The sequence below is a fragment of the Akebia trifoliata genome, chromosome 7 (genome assembly GCF_017979445.1).
Source record: "Akebia trifoliata isolate Shusen 1 chromosome 7, ASM1797944v1, whole genome shotgun sequence".
Taxonomy (NCBI): domain Eukaryota; kingdom Viridiplantae; phylum Streptophyta; class Magnoliopsida; order Ranunculales; family Lardizabalaceae; genus Akebia; species Akebia trifoliata.
Window position 1 is genome coordinate 20511446 of NC_141381.1, and position 5990 is coordinate 20517435.

The following is a 5990-nucleotide window of genomic DNA, read 5'->3' on the forward strand; positions in this document are numbered from 1 at the left end:
TTTATTTTTCTTCATTTTTTACTACTAATCAAAATGATAATAGTGGGTATGTATTTTGTTAATTGGGTGGTGTTGGAAAGTAGACTTTCTTAGGGTTTTAATAAAATAAATTAATATAAGCTTTTTGACACTTTTAAAGGGAAATTTGCATGGGATGGTCACGAATTATACAGTTCTTAAAAAAAAAAAAATAAAAAAATAAAAAAATAAAAAACAAGAAAGTGTATTAAACATATTATCATCACCTTTGCAAGGGTAGATGCATGTTTCAAATATTATACATATGTCCCAACACTGACAATACATGTGGCCTGCACTGGACACACTGCAGTTGTGCGCCCACATCTTTGAATGTCACGGTGTGAAACTATGGTTAGTTAGTGGCTTGGTGCATTAAAGCCTTAGATGGTGGTCCCCCATACCCTTTTGTAATGGGCTGCCTCACCTTATATAGGAAGACTTGCGGACTTTTGTTACTCATATCCACTGCAACTTTGGGAATTTGTTTTTGATTTCCTTGAAAAATGGTTATTGAAAAATAAATTCTATTAAGAAAGTTCATCACTCATTGATTGTATCAAAGGAAAATAATACCAAAAAGAGAGTTGGATATAGTGTAGTTTTAAAACTTGATGAGCTGACTTTAAATTTGGCCTAGTTGTATTGATTTGAAACTTGGCCTAGCTGACTCAAGACTACATTGGATTCGAAGTGTCTTGGCCCTGAAACTCGATGGAACCAACTTGGCAAATCATCAAGTCAATGTTATAAATTCATTGGTATTTTTTTTTTCTTCGCTTATTTGCAGTTTTTTTTTTCTTCATATTTTAGAATTTTATGTTTATTATTTTTTTAGTCGACTCCTTTCAATGTTTTTGAGGGTAAAACTATGATTTTTTGGGGATTGGGTACTGGTCAGCGACTTGACGTTGAGGCGAAAAAAAATTAATTCTCCAAAGAAAATTTGGTTTGCATGGGGAATTAAATTCCACAGTAAATCATTTTCCTGTCCATTATACATGGGTAATCATATAGATTCTAAAGTCTTTGGAACTTTTGAGAGGGATTTGGGGAATATAACAATGGGAAAGGAGGAGAGAAAAATGGAGAGCCATCACTTTCATGAAGGGTTTTGACTATACTCCCTACAGTCCAAACACCAAAGCATATTAGTGGAAGAGGGAACAGAGGAAATAAATAGTCCTTAAAGACCCACCACCCCCCACTAGAGCTCAAAAAAAAAAAAAAAAAAAAAAAAAAAAAAAGAGTTGAGTCTCAATGGTCCAACTAAAAAGTTAGTTTCTCAAGATATTGTACTAAAATAAAAAGTGTTTTGTTTAGATACACCCATAACCCATCAACTGGTCTGAGGTCTTCACAAAGAAAGAAAGAAAGAAAAGTGGGACTTTTGAAATCCTGATAGGATCTTAAGAAATATAGAAAAGGAAATTCCAGTGGTCCAATCAACGGCTAAGATGGAATCAAGGCACAAAAAGTAAAGCTTTTTAGATCTGTATCAGTGCAGGCACCTCCTCCTCCCATTATTAAATTAGTTGGACGTTTAGTGATATCAAGTCTTTAATAAAGGGGTCATCGCAAGTTCAGGATTACCATCATCTAATTAATTGATCTGATTGAGTTGAAGATAAGGTCTTTAGTTAAAAGGTGACAGCTAAATCCTTTTTTTTTTTTTTCTTCTAAAATATCATATTTTAGAGGACTAAGCAAAAGCCTCGTTCAGTTCAAGGTTAAAATTTTGAGAGCTCCTATTGCCACACCAATTCCTATGCAAATCACCAAAGACTTGGACATAGTTGGTGTGGCGTTAGAAAAAGTTGGTGAGGCAATAGTAACTCTAATTTTTTAACTGATTTGATTTTCTCATTTTTTTAAAATATTTAATTACATATTTTTATTGTTTGGACAAAGAGAAAGGCCTTTCTTGATATATATAGGGTTAGGATCTGATGACTCCTAAGAATGACTCATTGAAAAAAAAAAACACATGATCCCAACCCTTTAAATGCAAAGTCAAATTGTTGAGATTTATCATCAAGATAAGTATCTCCTCTCCGAGATTTGTGTGATCAAGATACTCATAAATTTCAAACATTGGATTTTGTGTTTAAAGGGTTGGGATTGTGTATTTTTTTCATGAGTCATTCTTAGGAGTCGATGGATATATATATGGTCACATTTGAAAGAGAACCAAAAGTGGTTTACAAAAATGGGACGGTCTACAATTCTTCAACTTGTAAATTATTTGGCACAATGTTTGGCTCTCTTTGGCTTCGGAAAGCTTCATATATATATTCTTTAATCATGATTGAACTGAAATGTTGAACCCACCAATTTCTAATACTTGAACCATAATATGATGTGAGTCAATAAGCTCAAATAAGAATACTAGGAGTATAAAACAATAGTAAATGGCATTACGTGAATTTGACTATACAATTCTTTTTTAAATAATTAATTATTATATATGCAATGATCTGATTACTTGAAGATCAAAAGTTGACAGTTTTCCCTTTTTTTAGGGTTTTGTTTTGTTTTATTTTAATCCATATCTTAACAAAACTAGTTGCATCTTACAGGGGAAGTTTTTACAATCTCTTCTAATTCACTTCATCCTTATTTGCCTCTTTCTTACAGTATTAGTATGGTATCAATCAACGACACCTTCTCTTGGCATCACAACCATGCATATAAACTGCATTTGGTAGATGAAGATGATGATGGATAAGATAAAGATTAAACAAAGAAGTTTTTTTTTTTTTTCTTCTCTTGAAATGATTGTGGAGAAAAAGAGCAACTTCATAACTAGTCGCAAGCTTTTATTGATCAAAATAGGAAAAAGAAGAAGAAAGTGATTTATTTTTTGTTGGGGTTGAAGTGCTGACTTTAACTAATAGGTCCTTATATCCATGTTGCGTATTATAAAAATAATTCATAGCAAACCCATAGGGTTGGTGATCACGCCTCAAGAAGCGGAGGTCTTGAGTTCAAATCTCCCCTTAGAGGCCAGTCTCAAGGATTAATCCTCAAAATTACCTGGTGAATGTGGGGGGAAGAGAACTGCATGTGCCTTGAGGATTAGTCGGGTGTTCTAAGAGGGTCAGATGACTTGTTTCCCCCAAAAAATAAAAATAAAAATAAAAATAAATTGTAGTAACAGAACAGCTTCATCTATGTAGGGTAACCAACAAATTTGTATACATCTTTCAAAAAGAAACACTGGACAAATGGGTTTTATTGTTCAAAAACAATTATAATGTTCTAAATTGAGCTCAACATATCCAAACTATATCAAACAATGAAAAAAATGGTCACCCTTACTGTGGATTCACCCAAAAACGATGGTCAGGAAACTTAGCTCCGTTCTTTGCTAAATCAATCGCTACTATGTTTGCTTCCTCGTAAACATGTACGATTACACACTCAATGCTTAACAACACTCCTGTATTTCATTAAAGGCTTCCCTCAATCTCATAGGGGGCTCAGTTCCACTGTTAGCCCATCGAATGATGCTAAGGGCATCTCCCTCCACAACCAATTTTGTAACAGACGGCAAGTACTTGAGACATTGCAAGCCTTGCCTCAAGGCCTCTGCATTTGCAACAATTGGGTCGGCTTCGAAAAGATGGCCAGCTAGCTAGACACTCCCTGTGCTCAATTGTGGAAAATTCCACCATAACATGCTCGGGTGACACCCTCACTACCTTTACCACTGAAATTTAGCTCGACCCAACCAGTGTAAGAGGGAAGCCATGAACTTCAAATCCTACTTGGACATCAATACACATGGTAGAAATCTGACCAATCTTCACGACATTCGTTGTAAAAATCAGTATAGCTTTCAAATGGACTAGAAGCCATCTCCTGGCTACGACTGCCAATCAAAGTAGGAACTTTAGTAATTTGTAATATAAGAACACTAACACAAAATAGTAAAAGCATGAAAAAGAGATGTCATATGTTATTTAACAGGAGTAAAAAAAAGAAAGATAATTCTTGCCTTTTAATTCACCTTAAATATGAATCTTGATCCTTCGTAGCATGCGATGGTTGTTGGATTTATTTGAGAATTATAACTTGGAAGTTGGTTTTGATTTTGTAAATACTTGAACCTACAACCTTTGTTTTATGCTTGGAAACAAAAGTTCTTCTGTGGGAAATTCTAAAATTTTTAAAAAGCAAAACAAGTTTTTCTATCTAATGTTTAAGTCAAAATTGGAAAAAGTAGACATTCCCTCTACCGTATATATAGATCCTCAGTTTCCACTTAGTTGTTCGAATGTCAGGTTAAAAATTTGATAAGGTGCGATTACCACAATTGCATATGTGCACTTTGCACATGACGGGTGTGTCAGCATCGATCCAGTTTGGTCATGAAAGGGCATGTTGGTTTGGTTCAGATCCAATCCCCCTTATGTGTTCATTCATGAAAGGATGAGTTTGTTTGGTTCGAAGCATCCTGTGTGCGAATTGACATGACCCAATGACTTGTTGGATGGAATTTTGCACGAAGAATTGTATTAGTTTAGACTGACCCAAAAACAAAAATAAACCCTCAACACACATTGAGACCTTTACTAAGGGTCTGATATGGGTCAAAACTGTACAATTATCGTAACACATTGAGAAAAACTGGGTCATTATTATTATTATTTTGTGTGTTTGATTGAATCCGGTGGGCACTATCAGAATCATCGTCCATGATTCTACTAAGGGTAACTCTGGTCACAACTGGACTGTGCAAAATCTGAAAATGGCAACAGAGATATGGCTTTCATTATATCCTTGAAACATTACTGCCTTAGAGCAACTCCAATACATACTCCCATCTCAACTACTGTTTTGGACAGCCAAATCCATTTGAACTGTCTCCAACACACCCGCCGTCTCCTTCTCTATTTTGAAGTCTCCATTTTTTGGCCCCAAAAGATTCCATCCCCCAACTACTATTTTGGATTTTTAGGGTTTCCGATGCACTATCAATCTCCATCTCCATTTTGGATTGAATTAACAAAAAAAAAAAAAAAATTTATGGATAGTCATTTTGGATAGCATGGTTGGAGTGCATACCCCTTGAATATCCGAAATAGCTATTCATTATGGATAATCATTTTGGATATTCTCCTTAGAGTTGCTCTTAGACTTTTTTTGCGCTAGCCATATTTTAAAGAAATCACATTCAAACGAACTTGTACATTAGTTTCTTTATCTTCTGCCTCCATATCAATTTTTTTCTTCCAACAATAGTTTGACAAGTCATGTAAAACTGGTTACAAGTATAATTAATAGGAATGTGGAATTTGAAGATTCTAAAAGAGCAAGAGTATATAAAAATAAACCTAATTGAGGTAATGAAAGCATCTATGAACACATTCATCGCAAAAGTGCTCTATTTTTGGAATTATTCGATTTTCAGTGCATGTTTTGATAAATTTACCTTAGAATTTAACTAAATGACTAGACAAGGCTTTAGAGACAATTAGAAGTCTACAACATACCTAAACGTGATCAAATTGAGGCAATGGAAATGTATCAAACAATATATGATTGAGTTTAAGAATTTTACCTCATACGGCTTTATGTGAAAAGATTATCCACAACAACAAATATGACACTTCGGAACGGTTTATAACCGTTCCTAAGTTAGTATAAAACTTTTTATGACCGTCTTTAATCGGGGTGTCGTTAATGAATTTAAACAGCCGAAAGCTGTTCTAGATCTCAGGAGTTGGAACGGTTAGAAACAGTTCCAGATCGCAGAATTTGGAACAGCTGAAAACCGTTCCAAATGTGTGTTTTATATATAACGATACACACTATCCCCCATAATATCTTAGTCATCGGATTTTATAAGACTTATGTCCCAAATCTGAGACTTTAGACATCAGTTACAAATCGATATATAAAATTGTCATAAATTGATATCTAAACTTAAAAAAAAAAAATTTAATCTTTAATTTTTAATATTTTTT